Raw genomic sequence first — 17,756 nt, 5'->3', positions numbered from 1 at the left:
CCCCCCCCCCAAAAAAAAAGACATCATCAAAACTGGCCATAACGCTACTAGAAGAATTTTGGAGCTATTCTAACAGAGCTAAAGATGCACAAAATGATAAAGACACCCTATAGTTCAAATGTGAATGTTGCGCTATTAGGGTGGAATCCAATCTATTCACTTTATGTACTGTCTTACAAATAGGTTTGCAAAGGAGCACAATCTAGTATGTCTAACTTCACATTCCAACAAGTAGTGAAACTACTCCATACTTGGAAAGCAGGCACATCTGAAAACCTGCAAAATGTAAAATAGTTTTCTCAGTTTGTATGTCTACAGACTGACAGGAATGTTCCTGGGATCTTTAAAAGATGTAATGGAGGAGGAGAAAGAGGAACATGGGGTGGGATTCAGCTCAAACATCTACTTCTAGGCAATCACAATGGAAAGTTTCTGCAAATGAGCTAGGTATCTAAGCTTCCAGTACAGGCAGACACAATGCATTCAGCACAGCCAAGGAACCATGGAGAAAATTCAAGTCATCCAAAGGAAAGGATGTAGCCACGGCCAGCTCTAGGTTATGCTGACTGTTAAGGATCCCATTAAGGATAATTGAAGCTTAAACTTTTAATCTAAAGACATGTGGAGTCTTACGTTTAGATATCATAACCTGCAAGCGATTCCACCTCAAAGTGTCTCCCAAGTGGAATACTTGCATTCCAGACTGAATGTTCATCCTGAAAGGAATTGAAGCCATACTTACTACATCCAAAATCGGTAAGCTGTGTTACTGCTTCAGGTGGAATATTCCCTTCTGCTTCTGTCGAAGTTTAAGACACTGAAGACATTTTAACCTAACTAACATGGGCTAAAGGACTCAGGAAAAGGCAGCAAGATTTTGAAACCCAGGTTCTTGACAATAGTATACTTTTTATATAAAACTTTAAAAAAAACCAAAACCACCTTTAAAAAATATGACCATTTCCCTTCTGAGTGCCACAAATAGCCAAGCAGAGTCAGATTGCCTCTTGTTTCTTTGTTTCTTTCCTTCTCATCCCATTAATTTGCATCTCTAGGCTCATCTCTCATGGGAGAGATGGTAAGGTCAGACTTAGGGTATTTTATAGGCTTCGTTAGAGCAACAGTTTTGAGATACAGATAGAAAAGGCTGTCATCTTGAAGTTTATGTCTAAAGGATTGTATATGCGCAATCAATCAAGAGCACACTGCCCCAGTATCTCAAGAGCTAAACCAGCATCCAAAAGGTGAGAGCAAGTGCTGCAAAATCAGGTGATAGCAGTTTCCATCCTGATGTTATTTAACTTTTCGTATTTCTTCAAAGGGCATACGTAAGATTTAGATATATTAGCTGACTCAAAGATGAACCAGTGGAGTAAGGGGAGGCACACAGACTGCATTTCCTTCAATGATCTCATTCATAGTTTTTCCTTAAAAATGAAATTATTCCATTACTCTGCATTGATTCTATTCATTCTTATTTGTATCCCACTATACAATCACAGAAATATTCAGGACAAACATGCTGAGCCCTCAAATATAAAGACAAACAAATGTAGATAGAAAGTTAAAATTTCTCACAGGCATGAAAATTTCTCAGCATTGATTGAGAGATTCATTGTCATGCAAAGGGACTAATAGAAATCTGTTTTACCGCACTTCACACTACAGAGGCATCCCTGGCTGGAGTGTCACTCTGTCAGCCTTTAAGCTGGCTAGCAAAGGATGCTTTAGCTAACAATCCAAAGTTTCGCAGAATAACCAGTTAAACGTTGTTTTCACCAACTTGCTACATTAGCTTGTAGGACTACTGTATGTATAGTTTCTATCAAAAGGTCTTAACTTTCTGCTTTCAAGATCATTCCCAGCAGATTTTTTTGTAAATTAATATTGTGTCCATGTCATGGAAACTGCTCTTCTCTGATTTTTCTCTAGAAATAGGGAAGAAAGCATTCCTACTAACTAAGACCTCTTAGTTTGCTGAACCAGAGAATGAAGCCCAGAAGAGCTCATGCTGAATCTGAGCCTACATCATAACCTCAAAATGACACTAGAAAGGGTAATTTACTGGAAAACAGAGAACTGGAATAGACTAATACATCCATCCTATTACAGTTAACAATGAAAGAGAAAACAGCTTTCTAAAATCAAAGGTTTTCACAAGCCATGTTCCAAATACCAGTTGTTCCTAAAAGACAAGTCATCTGTGGCACCTAAAGCTAACAACATAGTTAACCCAGCCCTCTGGTAACCATGAAGAATGTTATTATTCTTGAGGAGGAATTAATTCTTCCCCAATAACTTGACAGACAGGAAAAACAAGCAGAGTCTGCAATAGAATTATGGGGTGAATTGGTCTCATTTTACACTTCAGCAGCCTCCAATTGCTTTGCGAGAGTGATAATCACATGGACTAAAGAACTAAGAGAACTCGCCTCAAAGGACTGTGCAATCAATTCCCTCCTAAATAAGATGTGCTTATCAACTACCTTCAAGTGTCCATAGATGCTATCAGCTCTTCAGCCTGCATAATGCGAACACAAGCATTTGCATTTGTGGCTACAGACACTGGAGACACAGTTGTTATGCAAAACCTTAGGCAAACTGTTTGATCAACAATTTTAGCAAGGTGGGGGGAACTGAGATGAGAAGGAAACAAACCAAGCTTCTTTGTTCTAAGAGTATTTGGATAAAACTGAGAAATAGAACAGGACAAATATTTTCATCTGAAATATCCATGTAGCTGAAAATGCAGACTGAGCAAAGCAAATTATTTCAGGTTGCCCCAGTAGCTAGAAGTCAATTTTTTCTTTTCAAAATAAATTTTTTAACATTTCCATGTTGAAATTTCCTTCAATTTTCTATATAAAAAGTCATGAGTTTTCTTGAGATAAATTTTTGTTGACATTATTTTCCCCTGAAAACTTTGTAAAAAAAATTGTTGAATCTACTGAAAGCAATTATTTTAGAACTGGCAGAAAATTTAAAAAATAACTCTAGTTCTGCTGAAAATTAGTTAAAATCATATAACAAAACTTCCATTGACATCAACCGATTCCATTGACCAATTGGAAAGATTTGTACCTGATTAACAACAACAAAAAAACTCCTATAATTGTACTAAATCACTAAAAAAAGTATTCAATATTTAAAGAAAAAAAAAATAAGAGGAAAAAGTCTTGAGAAAATAATTTATCTTGTGTCAGCCATAAACCACATTTCCATAAAGTTTTATTTAAAAATGTGGGGACAGAAGTTACCCCTAAATACATACACATCTCCATGGTCTTCTCTGGAATAGGGAATTAAGGAAACTGCTATAGCCATCTCAACCCAAAATCTGCTTTTTTACCACAATGTCAGTAGGCCCATGTGCATGCAATACACAGCTCTCCAAACCTAGGTCTTTTTGCATATAGGCAGAAACCCTCACTCACACATGCAAAGGAGCAAGATTTAAGTCGCATAATGTACTATAGTCCAATTAAGTCCAACAATTTGCTATACAGAAATCAAGGATAATTTTTATTCAACATCCACAAAAGGTTACTTTTATTTCAGTCAGTTGTGTTTTTCTTCTATAGCTCAAAGTTAGCTATAGAAGAAAAGAGACAGAAAAGTGTCAGGAAAGGTGCCTTGCTCTGTCTCTGCTGTAGTCAAGAGTTAGATTTCTAGAGGACAAAAAAGGAGGAAAGAATATCCTAATGCCTCAATGAACTTGAAAACACAGGACAGGGGCCTGAACCTTCAACAAGTGTATGAAATATGTGACAGGTCTGCAGCAATGATGTATTGGATAGGGTGTGTTCAGCTCAATATTGAGTTATAAATTATTACCTGGGTGATTAGGTATTAGTGACAGAAAGAACTTATGATCTGTAACATTGTTGCAGCTGAAAACTTAAGGAATTTATTATCATTTCAAAGTAGCACATATATTTGCACTTTTCAGATAGAAAATTAGTACTGTGCTAAATATGACAAAAATGTGTGTCGTAACAGAAATGTAAAATAAGCAATTGATAATTTTTTAACATAAAGAACTCTGCTGACATGTCTCATTACCTACTACAGTTCTCAGATAAACATTATAAAATACATTTCTGGCAAGAACACCCAGTAGAAACACTACTGTACTGTTGAATAGTGTTTCTTGTGAACTTGTCCTGATGTCCATGTAATTGTGGACTTATTCCTGAAAATAATCATAATGGCTTTGTCAAAACAATGTTTTTAAACACTTGAACATAAACATATATGCAATGCTTCTTTTCCTCCCTAACTATTGCGGCTCTGCAGGGAAGGACATGATATCATTGTCAGCAGGTGCAGTTATTGCTCGTTCTGCTTCCCAAGGTATATCTTAATAACCTATGATATGCTAAACCCATAAAGTGTCAGCAACCAAAAGAGTTAACTTGTGGAAACATGCTTAAAAATTCAAAATTGAAATGTCAAGGGCAGTTTAAGCTAGTATTAGATAATGAGACAACTGGTTCCATCTATACCATTTTGTTGACATTCAGTAATGGAGATGGCAGGCAGTGTGCAGTTGCAGCCCAGAAGGCCAATCACATCCTGGTCTGCATCAAAAGATGTGTTGCCAGCAGGTCCAGAGAAGTGATTCTTCCACTTTACTCTGCTCTGGTGAGACCTCACCTGGAGTATTGTGTGCAGGTCTGCAGCCCTCAATATAGGAAAGACATGGACCTGATGGAGAGGGTCCAGAGGAGGGCCACAAGGATGATCAGGGGGATGGAGCACCTCTGCTACAAGGACAGGCTGAGGGAGCTGGGGTTGTTCAGCCTGAAGAAGAGGATGCTCTGGGGAGACCTAATAGCAGCCTTCCAGTACTTGAAGGGGGCCTACAGGAAGGCTGGGGAGAGCCTGTTTACAAAGGCCTGTAGTGACAGGACGAGGGGCAATGGCTTTAAGCTGGAGGGGAGCAGATTTAGATTGGAGATTAGGAGAAAGTTCTTTACTGTGAGGGTGGTGGAGCACTGGAACAGGTTGCCCAGGGAGGTGGTTGAGGCCCCATCCCTGGGGGTATTCAAGGTGAGGCTCGATGAGGCTCTGGGCAACCTGGTCCAGTTGGGAGTGTCCCTGCTGATTGTGGGGAGGTAGGACCAGATGACCTTTGGAGGTCCCTTCCGGCCTGGACAATTCTATGATTCTATGATTGTGTCATGACACAAGCAGGATTAGTTTTTCAATGTGCTAATCAGAAATGTGGCAGAAATATGGGTTTTTTTCTTCTTTTAAAGGAAGACCAAGGTTGCTGTTTCTTTCCTGTGATTTCAGAAAATTATTACTGAAAATTCTTCCTTAGTTCTTAAAAATAAATTTGTAATTTTACCTAACATGCCTCCTGCAAGTGTTGTTTGTTTTTCATATTCACCCTCTTGTGGAAGAGTCTGACCCTAACTTTAGAAATTGCTCTAACACTTCACTTTACAAGCTGCATGCTATTGGCTATGCTGTCCAGAGAGATGCTTGTATCTAATCTATGTGGTGTTGTTTAGAGAACTAATATGATTATTTTCTGTATTCCTGGAAGTCACCACTTGGGAGTTCTAGTAAATGAGACGCTTATTCTCTTGATATTTATTCACATAAATAACAGCAATGTATCAATCTGCTCCAAAACAATTTAGGTGGTCAATAAGCAGGTTCCTCTTTGCAGTTCGCAAGTACTGTGGACAATTTGCTGCTCTTCATCTCTCCTGATGGAAGAAATCATGCATTAATTGCATTTAGTGGTAACAGCATTTAAAGGCTATCTTTCTTTGTGAATTTTCTTTTATGTAACTTCACATAATGCCATGTAATTTAGTACACTTTTAATTATTATAATGGAGATTTAAGGGTGGATATATAAAGCTGCAATAATTAATACACCTCAGACATTAGAAATATGGGGCTGAATTCTACTTTCTGAATTGTGAACAGGCTGAGGATTTTCTTAAAACTAGTCCTAACATTTATTCAGGTCTGCTAATTTTACTCAGAATCTGCTAAAATATTTTATTTGGAGTGTCACAACCTAGTTAAAATCATAGAATCATAGAATCATAGAATTGCCCAGGCCGGAAGGGACCTCCAAAGGTCATCTAGTCCAACATAGAATAAAGAATTATGTCTGATATTATCTGGGATTTTCAAATATGACCTAAGGAGCAGTGATTTAGAGTCCCTATACAAGTGTTTAGATTTATTTTAGCTGCCCTAAGATAGTGTGGCTGGCTTCCAGCTGCTTCTCGATCACAAATCCGTATTGTTGCCAGTCTGAAGGATTCCTCAAGCACTCCTTCTTGACCGTAGCTGAGCAGTCTGCCTGTCTTCATTCAGATCCTACTCTACCATGTGTCTGCTATTTTTCTAGTTCTCGTTTTTTTTGTGTTACCTAGACTTTTATTCTTTTTGCGTTTTACAGTCTAGGTTACATCACTGTACAACACCAAGCTAAGTCTTGGACAGTGTTCAGTATCTAGAGGAGAGATTGCTGAGCACATCCCACTAAACATTGGAAGGAAATTTCTGGCAGAAGAAAACTACTATGTTTCATCAAGACTATATCGTTTATGTCTCTGGCACCACTTTCTTCATCACTACATGGAATTGACTTATTCTCTTCCTCAAGAGTCTTCACTACTAATCTGTCAACCAATTCCATGATTGCCTCCAAATCTAAAAAGCCAATATTCTTTATGAGTTTTACAGTAGCTGAAAGTGAAACTTGGGTTCATTCCTTCAAGCTCTTCTTCAGTGAACTTTTGGCATCTCATCAGGGTCTTTCATTGACCTTGATGGGATCTGAACCGCTATGTCTGGGTGTCTCCATCTAGGGTATGAGAAAATTCAGTAAAGCTTTAAAATCCTTCATGTCATTTAAAGAAGGAAATAAGCTCAGAAGATCACTGAAATTGTTTTCTATCCAAGGTATCCTTTACACATATTCTTATAATTTGTCTTACTCCCCTGTTGGTCGATGTTTCAGTTTAAAAAAGCTTTAGAGATACTAATGAAAGCTTTTTCATTTAGTCCATTCTGATATACATGTGCATGATTAACACTGCTGTATTTTTTTCATCTTCTGTGTGGTAACTATTAGGTGTTCTATTTAGTTTTGGACTTAAAGTTTCTTCCTATATGTCTATAAACCACAATGATCAAAGGTCAACATATGTTCCTGTTGAATATATAGCTCTTCCTAAATGTTTACCTTTCTCAGTGCAATGCAAAATCTTTGAACTTATTTGCATTAAACGGATCTTGAAAAAATGTGTTTGTTTAAGATGTACTTTTCATTTAGCATTAAAGAACTTGTTTCACTAATGAGCTTGTAGAAATGTGAACCTGCAGGTCTGAGGATGCTTTGTATTTACAGAGATTAGAAGCTACAAAAATATTTTTAAAATATCTTTTTTTTTCCATAAAGTAAACCCACAATTTCATTAGTCTCTAAGCTTCCACTGTTTTTCTTTAGCACTGTTACTAATCTGTGTAAACTTTTAAGTTTTACAGAGATTATGCATCAGAGACCAAACACTAAGTTTTCATGTTTAGCTTTCTAAATTTTCATTAAGATATCCATATCTAACCAAACAATATTATGTTACAATCTAAGATAATTTCATTTAATTTCTTCATGTGTAGAATTACTCCTTAAAACTATACAATAAGAAAAACCCGAGGTCAAAGATTTCTTTCTCTTTCTCTGTCATTACTGCTAGGCATGTGGTTGTATTAATTGAAGTAAATTACAAGTTATACCAATCATAAAACATGTCTCACGTATCACTTAGACAATTCAAATATCTGTGAAGAAAACAGCTTTAGGTAAATACAAGTGAATTTGCTTTCCACATACTGTATTTCTATCAATCAGTTGTATTCACAGGTCTGCTGTGGTATACGAGTGAAGAAACATATACTCTCTCCTTCAGGGAGTCTTTGCTTGATTTATTTCTTGTTTTCTTGTTTCTCTAACACTATAATAAAAGTCATACAGAATGACAGTGTTGTCTACAGGTACCCTTCAGGTGTGGAAAAACATAACGGCTCAGTTACAGATGTGGGATTGTGAGCAAAAGCAATGGATTCAAAGAAAGTGAAGAGATTTCTATGAAAGACAGTGCTGAGAAATTAATGGATTTCCACAGCACTTGGCAGAAAAGTGTAGGAGCTAAAATTATATTTTCTATAATAATCAGATGAAATAGCTTACAAAGCTTGGAGAAGTGCTTACAAAGAGTTTTGTATCAAACACAAGCTTTCTGTCTTTGCTGCATGGATTCTTTTAGAGACCAAAATCAAATGGCTACTGAGGAAGTGGGGCTGCTGTAAAACATGCTCACCTTCTTAAATAATTGTACAGTGGAAGGACAGAAAGTCCAGCATACTTCCACAGTCCAACTGTGTCTCAGCATGCAGGCTGATGTTAGAGCAGCTTTCAGTCTGTCTGAAGTACACCAGCACTGACCTGGTACCCAGACAGTCTTCTGACCTTTACCAAGCACACGCTGGGAAGACAGAAGAATTTGGTTCTAATTCTATGACTTTTCAGCAATATATGAAAGATTTTTCCAGTTCTGCCAGCTTGAAGAGATTTGGCGGAGGGCCTCGGTGAAAGGCCTTTTACATATTTGACATATTTAACCTCACTACTCACAGTTACACAAACTACACAAAACAGCAAACCACATCAAGCTTGATTACTTACTAGGTATGTAAAAATTCCTCCCTCCTAACACATCTCAATCTCTCAATCCCCTTTTCTTTTTTTTTTTTTTTAAATTCTCTGACATTAAGTCTTTTTATTTATTCTGTTCAGGAAGAAAATTAACAACAAGATCTAACCTTATTTTTTTCTCATAGCATTCCAGAAGTAGGTAACAGATTAAAGAGAAAATAAATCCTGAAATGTGGTGGAAATAAACTTTGGTTAAGTTTACATCCTGACTTAAGATAGTATTTTAAACACTGTTCATTTAAGAAAGAATTATTCTAGAAGTCATGCCATCAGAAAAGGGCTGTGTCTTAAGAGCACACAGAGCTCTTAAATCCATTAGAAAATATTGTCATGCTTGGAGCAAGCAGCAAAATTTATAGACATTACTGATGTGATTCCACAGATCAGTGAAGATGTTAAAATATGAAGGGACTATAACTCCAAAATACCCTGTCTGGAAACGAACCTTTATCTACTTTGAGAACCTCAACACATATTTATCATGAATAGTAGCATCTATGAAAGCTCACCTGTTTGAGACAAAAGCAGAATAATAACTCTAAGAACTTCTCATGCTCTGTCCCAACTATGGGCTTTCAGAGTTATTGATCTACAGAGAATATCCACTGGTCACTAAAATCTGCTCTTAATTTCCTGCCTCCTCCATTGTTCTGCTGTTTTTCTAGCTCCACAGTATAGAAATAGGGACAATGGAAGAATTTTTGGAAGATATGTGAGTCTAACAGTTTGGCATCCAAAAACTGAATGCTTAGAAAGATCAGAAATAAATAGCAAAATCACATATATTCTCCTTCCTCCTTAAACTGTTTTATTTGTACAGTTAGGCAAATTTGCATCATGTATGTTATTTGTGTAGTACTGATTTGAAGATGGAGTTGGAATAAGAATCAGCTTCAGATGTTCTTTTGCTAGGACTGTAAACAATAGAGTATGGGTACATATAATCACCAGATTATGTGAATGAAGGTCTGCCGAGGGTTAAAGAGTGGATTTTTTCTATTTGGATGGGCTATTGGTAAAATAGGAATCTAACAGAGAAAAATGAAAGAAATCTCTAAGCACAAGTATAGACTGACATGAATATATTCTGTTCACGCTCTGAGCAATCCAACAGCCAGCCTCATCCTGGCCAGAAGCTCCAAAGATGCATTAGCTGCACAGTGTTGTGTTTAGTTCCTGAGAGATCAGGTTTATTAGTCCAGGCTCAGTGATGCTCCATCACAGCCACATGGCTTTTGGATGGGAGCTGGAGTCAGGCCAGACAGCTTGCAGGGTGGGCAGAATGAATTTGGGTCTATGTGCATCTGTCTATGTAGATGTGCCAGATGCTTTGAAATGAGGAAAGCATGGGTTGGGTTGTTTTGTTGGTTTGGGGGTTTCTTTTTTGTTTTGGTTTTTTGGTGTTTTTTTTCCCCCCCAAATCTAGTTTCTTACTTGAAGCACAACACAAAGTTAAAAGGGATACTTCCCTTAGAACAAAAGACCCATAGAATATGTGACTGTAAACCCTCTCTCCTTACAACCCAGTGCCTAATACTTGAGGTATCTTTCAGAATTCTTTTAATATTAAAGGAAATGGATTTTTAAATTGTATTTTTTTTTATATTCACATATTCTGAATGATGGGGCAGATGTGTTGGTCCTTTGTAGCTAAAGTTAGCTGTACTGTTAACTGTTTCAGATTTAGTTGGTAAGGTAGGCACAGGTAACCAATTGATTGCCTATCTAGGTTGCTTGTCCAGATTGGTGGGGTCTGCCTGGATGTCAAGAAGAACGAGGGACTGCTGGCTCTCTCCTGTCATATGACACAGCAGGTTAGCTGCAGAAGACCTGGATATAGCCTGAAACTATACCTCAGCCTTTTCCCACTCTCTCTCACACACAATGCATATGCATCTGGAACCAGAGCTTTCTCAGTGCACACACAGTGATGCACCAGTAATTGGAATCTCATTTCACAGGTATAAAAATGGGGAAGAAAACTAATCTTTTGCTTCTAGAGATTAATCATGGCAATCAGCAAGAGGCAATCAGCTCTATTTTTTGGATTAATGCCATTCCATTTACATCTGTTAGGAGAAAAATTACTATAATCATAGATAACCCATACAGCTTCCAGAGATTGGCATGTCTCTGTTAACAGTGGCCAAGGAGAGGACACAGGCTTTGATAATAGCTGCAGAAGGCCATGTCATCAGCGGCAAGACTGTTCAGAGGAACATGAAAACCCAGTGTGGTATCATGATTGCCTTCAATAGTAATGCCTAGTAGAAACAAAATCATTCATATTTTCTTTTCCAGGGGACACCTCCCTTATCACCAAAGCAACCTGCTCTAGTAGGAGGTGTCCCTGCCCATGGCAGGGGGGTTGGAACTAGATGATCTTTAAGGTCCCTTCCAACTCTAACCGTTCTATGATTCTATGATTTTAAAAGGGAAAAAAAAAAAAAAAAGGAAAAAGAGGTGTGTGGTAAAATGCATTCTTTTTGTACTGTGAACAGGTGATACTAACTCAGGTGAATAAAGTAATTAATAACAAATGACTGTTTACAAGAGGGCATATGGACAATGACACACAAATGGAGTGCTTAAAGATTTTATTTGAATTGCATAAATTCCATTAAGATTCGGTAAATTGAAAAACTGGCCAGACTGAAATCAAGATAGAGAAAAGAAAAGGTATTCTTGATGCTTGGCAATGTCATGAAGCCTCAGCACAGTTTAAATGTTTATTTTAGAAAGGTGAGAAGTTAGAGATATAGTCAGTAAACAACTTTAGCTAACTGAAAGTCAATTTACAATACCCCACTTCTATGACATTCTGCACCGAATGAAAAACCTAAATAAGAAAAATACTGTAAGTGTGATGTAACCAATATAAATATTTTTCTCCTTTAAATTAGTTTGGGCAGACAACCATTCCTTGAAAAACCACAGGAAAAGACCATGCTCATGGCACAAACCCATAATTAGGGATGCAGAAATTTTCTAAAATTTTCTTCTGAAGATAGCTTTCTCTCATGAACTGAACAAGCTTTTCTATCATTAATAAAGGTAGAAAAACTGCACTCAACTCAGCCTGAATGGAGTTAAATTCTCAAGAATGTCCAAATCCTGTCACTGTACATTAGTCTTGAGAAGGGAAATTTCCATTGAAGCTGTGCTCCTGAGCCAACAGAAGTCAAGATTCATTGATTTATACTAGTGACGAAGTGTCGGGTCTGTTAATTTGGGAAGAGTGAGGTTTGCGGTTTTTCCACCATCACTTCCCTCTTTTGTCAGAGCCTGTTGAATGCCATGTCACTAACAGGGAACATAACAGAGTGTTTAATTTTCAGGACCCTCAGTGCTGAGTGTCACAAAACCTTCTTTTTCACCTGGTTTCTACACTTGGTACAGCAACTTTTTAAAAAATGTTGGCCTAAAATACTTTTCCTTAACAAAACTGTTTTTTTTTACAGTACTCACAGCCCAACTTATTCTCTTATACAAAGTTCTAAATGTCTAATGGCATCATTTCAATGTAACTTCCAGATATTTTCATTTATAAAATTAGAATTTCAGATTGTGTTACTATGTTTCTTTAATCAACGAAATGTGATATATATTGCATGTACTGAATACAATCACAATTTTTTAAAACCATAAAATAATAAAAAAGCATAAACCATAAATTTCACTGCTCAAAATATCTGCATGGCTTCTGTTAATATTTCTAGTTTAGAGAAATTTGGAAGGATTCTCTCCTATTGCAGTTACAATGTAGTATGAACTATTAGCATGAGTGGTAGTAAAATACTCCATTTCACCTAGTTCTCTTTTAGTTAGAGGGAATGGATTTGCCTTAAAGGAGATGGATCAATTTTGTAAACTGGTAGGATTACAATAGGTCAAGTCTTTCTAATATTAAACTGCTGCAATACACACATACACCCAAATAAAAAAAGAAAAAAAAAGGTGAAAGTCTTTCACATGAAAAATTGTTGAATTAAAATGTTCTTAATACTTCACATCAGTCACAACATTTTCCATGATGAAGCTTTCTCTTTTAAAGCACCTATAGATTGCCATTTTCAGGAAAATTGGATCATTTTAGGGATGTTTTAACTGGAAACTTAAACCTCATTACATTTTTTTTTTTTTTTTTTTTTTTTTGTAACAGCTCAGTTCATCGATTTATCTGTGAATAGCCTGGTGGGACAGATATGTCAGTCGCAGGCCATCTCTAATAGAAAATGGTTGAATATTCACTTGGTTAGACGATGTAGGTATATTATTTTGATAGAAGAGCAGTTATTTAATGTCATGTGTGATGAATGGCACAAGAACAGTTAGAAGGGAAATAATGGTGATAATTTGTCAAAGATGCTAAGAGATAGAGTGGTAGGGCAGGTGAGGTAGAATGATACACTATGTAGTTAGAATAATATGATAAGTGCTGGAGGGTTTGAGAATAACTTAGTTGGACAAAAAAAATAAGAAATGTGCAACCCTACTGTGAACTAAAGGACTGAGAAATATTTGGGTAAATACGAGTGCTTGAATACTTCTGCTACAGTACAAATAAAGCATAAAATAAATATAATGGGAATTATGAAAATAGAGAAAAAGAAAAAGATACACCAGTCAAAAAGATGCATGTGAGAAAAGCAGAGTAAGGGATACTTTTAATATAAAGGGAGCGGATAAATACAGTAGAAAGAGATTTTATGTATCATTCTTCTGGATAAAATCTTTCTGAGTAATTCAAATTACATGTCTCACTACAGTCAGTGGGTAGACAAAATAAAAATAGACAAGAACAGAAAGGTGTGTTTCTGGAAGGTTTCAAACAATTTTTGATCACATGTAGTTTTTAAAAGACATTCATGACTAATCAGGACATTGGAGGTTCTCAAAATATAATAGGTACTTGGAAATTGGGATTTTTTATTTGAAAAAAAGAGTAAATACAGCTGAAAACTCAGGTTATATGAGTTTTTCAATGCAACATGCAGAAATTGAAAAGATTAGAACACAGAGGGATGAGTCACACATAAAACAGAGTAGTTATATGGCAACAAGAGATGAAAAGAAAAGACAAATAGGAATTTTGAGCAGCTGGTAAGGTTGCTAAAAGTCTCGTCGTTGTTACAGGAAACATCCCTGTGAAATTTAAAACCTACAAGATATAAAGGGAATTATGAAGACTTCTGTTTCTGACTGCTATGAATAACCAGTTATGTGCAAATGAGAGGAACTGGTTTTGAAAGCCAGAGTTGTCTTTTGTAAGGACAGTTCATTCAGCTTTTCACCAAAAAAAAAAATTTCAATAATAAATAGAACACAGAACAACTCAGTTCCCCACAGGCAGTTCAGCCTTCTTCCCTAGACTAGCAATATGTTCTAAGAAGAAGGTACAGTAATGTCTCTGCAGCCTCACAATTTTATCATCTTCTAGGTGATTATGGCCTTCATTGCTAAGGAAGCTATCCCTATGCTTTCTCAGTTACATAGACTGCTCGCAGAGTTGACCAAGCACAATACCCAATTTAAGTTCCTGGCTTTTCTCTGCCCTCATAGTTCATCCACTGGGATAAAGCAAGGATTGTTCCACTGTGGTAAATACAGTTTCACCACCACAAAATCAGTAAGACAGAAGAGTCAGGCTTCTCTTTCCTTGCTTCAGCAACCATTTTCCATTGTGTTTTGTTTTCTTTTTTGACTGAGTTCATGATGATAACTAGAATTCATTCTTTTGGGGGCAAGGAGCAGAGGGAGAACAAGGAGAAGGAGAGTGAATTGAAGAAGTTAATAATGATGACATAAATTATGCCAATATACTTCTCTCCAAAATAGAAGGATGAGCCAGGAGGTGATCTGTCTCCAAAAATCTAATTTATTTTTGCCTCACATTGAAAAGTAAGCTTTTTTTGTGGGATCATAAAAAAAAAAAGAAAAAAAAGTAATGGATTTTCAGTGCATGTGCAATATAGATTCCTGCTTAACCAATTTTTCTTACTTGTACTATTTAAGTATTCTTCCTTAGATACCAAGGTGTCAACAGGTGTAATCAAGTGTAGGGAGTCATGTTGAGAGGCAGCCTTGCTGTGGCAGAGCAGAGGCTTCCTACTGAAGTACCAGCACATGCAAAGCTCTGCAAACAGCAGAATTTGCTTGGCACCTATGCCCTAGCGAAGCTGACATACCACCTTGTGTGTGGGCACAGTGCCATCCTGACAGATGGGGACGACTGCAAGCAGCCAAGAGACCATGTCTGAGCATCAAATATGTTTGTGGAGGGCAGGATTCCCAGGTAGAAATGTCAAAACAGCTGTTTGTCCTGAGTTTTGTGTGCCTATGGGTTAGGTGGTGTATGCCTTTGCTAATTCATCACTGAGCTTGATTAATTTTTTAAGAGTTTCTGCTACAGCAGTCAGTTGTGGTTTCATACTAGTGTTGTGTTCAAAGAAGTGAAATCAGTCTCTTCTCCTTTTAGACTGCACATGACAAGAATGAAAATAGTGTCCCAATAGAATTGAAGAGCTTTTCCTAAGGAAGAACCCCATTCTGTGTCTTCTGCAGTTTCCTAAGTTATTTTGCTAAATGTAATGTTATAACATCAGGTATTAGTTCATCTCAAAAACAGCATCTTGAAGCTTTCATACTCAAATCCATTAAGAACTGCAAGAGTTATTTAAAATTGTTTGCCACTGTTCAAAGGATAACATATCAAAAAAGGGATCACGGCTAAAAAAATGAAAAATGGCAGATCTCTAAAATTATACTGTCTCAACTTTTCTCTAACTGTAGCAATACCTACAACTTTCATTTTCATAAGAATAAATATATTCCTTCCCACTAAGCAGAGGAGTTTCAATGAATTACTACTTTTAAAATAAATGTACTCTTCCATCACTTCTCAACCTTCTCTTTCAGAACTGATTTCAGACAAGACTATACTATGACTTCTACTAACATAATTTTCATAATTCCTTTTTGTAACACCTCAGTCTCTATGACTCCAGTGAACAGCTTCATAATGAAAGTGAAGTGATTCTTTTTTGTTTAAGGCTGAAAAGATTGTGTTTCTATAGGCATTATTATAATTGCTCCTTTTGGTGATTATTACAGCTCCAAGTGTAGTGCAAACTATTACTTTAGAAGAATTTTAAAATGTCTAAAATATCTACTGCCTCAGTCTGCAGTCTGTAAGTATTTACCAATATCAGGTTAACTACTGAATGCCTTTATTAAAAAAAAAAAATAATAAAAAAACCATTGTACTTCAAATACTTGTTTCGCTATAAAACCTTGTAGAAATATTGACCTCACATAAAAGGTATAATTTTAGAACACAGAAGAAGTACTGCATTGTAATTTATGGAATGAGGTTAAGACTTTCATACCGAAGTTTCTAAAAATGTGTACGCCGGCAAATGACCTGCCTTCATATTCTCTGTCAGGTGACATTTGTTCCCTTTGTAAAATCTTTCAGAAGGACTATGCTGACCTTGAGCAGCGATAGAAAACTGTATTTCTTAACGAGGACACAAACTGTGCTGTCAACTCAGTCTACTGCTTGCATCAGCGCTATATAGATTACCAAGGGGACAATGTTTAGACCAGGGGATGAATGCATGGGAAATGTTACAGTTTCTGAATGAAGAATGTTGAAGATGACAGACAGTAAAAGATCATGAAATTCAGATCTGTGTGGCTTAATCTGCTGCAAGTGCCCCTCTATGACAACATGCCTCAGGAGACCCAGGCGCCAGACTCTTTGAAATGAAGGCTAAGTAAGCAACCTCACGTTCTTATTCAGAAAATAAAAGCTTAGTGGAGGGAAAAAAAAAATCAAATTCATCCAAATCGTAAGAGCTATATGGGGATTAGAAATCACTTTGTTTTCTCTGTCTCCTCACTTCAATGGAAAGCTTTGACTTCTCCTGTCAGTACATGCTGCCAACAATGTTCACAGCCACTGAGACATATGCTGAATGTATGGTTGATTGTTAACCCTTTTGATAATTGTGGTACATTATTTAACTGGCATTTTGGTAATTGTTTTATATTTTAAAAGGAAACCGTACTTCCAGTTTGGCTGTAGCTTCTCTACCTACCTGCTTGTCATCTTCCATTCCCCCTTCTGACAGCGTGACATTTCTCTGCTATGCACTACAGAGCTCTCCAGCTCACTACTACAACTATAGCTGCCTGTGGTAAATGCAGTTACACCGGTATAAAACAACTCTGAAGAACTGTGTGTCTGCCTTTCACTCCCAGGAGTAAGGCTACCATTCAGGTGGCAACTTACAGTTACCATCTCTCTTCCAGATGGACAAAGGGCCTTGGGGCAAATGACATTGCTGTCCTCCCAACTCTCACCCTGAAATTAAACACACAAGCCAAAGGAAGGTGACGAATAATAATTACAGCTATTATTTGTGACTAAATATCTGGAGATGCAATCATACTAATAAAGCTAGGTCAAAAGCTTTGAGTTTGTTTATATTAACCAGAATGTACAGAATTATAAGACAACAGAAAAAGATCAGTGACTAACAAGAAGCTAAAGAGCGGGTCTTGCAGGTTTGGTTATGTGAGAAAAGATTTGTGGGTAGGAATTTGTTGCATAAATGTGATAAAATACTAAGCTGTAAATTTCATTTGAGACCCAAAAGTCAGGGAGACAACTGGAAAACCAAAATCTGGCAAGGCATGAACTCAGCCAAGTACAAATGAAACCCTAGACACAGTGGCAAAATCGATAGGCCAAAACAATTTGGCAGAAGATATAAAAACTGGAGTGGGCTACATCACGTTACGGGGCTTTGTCAGAGTTGGTAGAGAGCACAGCAGAGACAAATCAGGTCCCCAGGCACTGTAAGAACATTTCTTTACAGTATCAGGGCAGAGGGTTGCAACAGAACTAAATGAAATACCAACAGAAAAATATTTCGGATATCAAATGATTTGAAAAAGAATCCATCCAGAACTTCTTAAAACTTTTCTGTTAGCATTCAGG

This window comes from Calidris pugnax, unplaced genomic scaffold (genome assembly GCF_001431845.1).
Source record: "Calidris pugnax isolate Ruff unplaced genomic scaffold, ASM143184v1 scaffold44, whole genome shotgun sequence".
NCBI lineage: Eukaryota > Metazoa > Chordata > Aves > Charadriiformes > Scolopacidae > Calidris > Calidris pugnax.
This window is presented reverse-complemented; position numbering follows the sequence as displayed.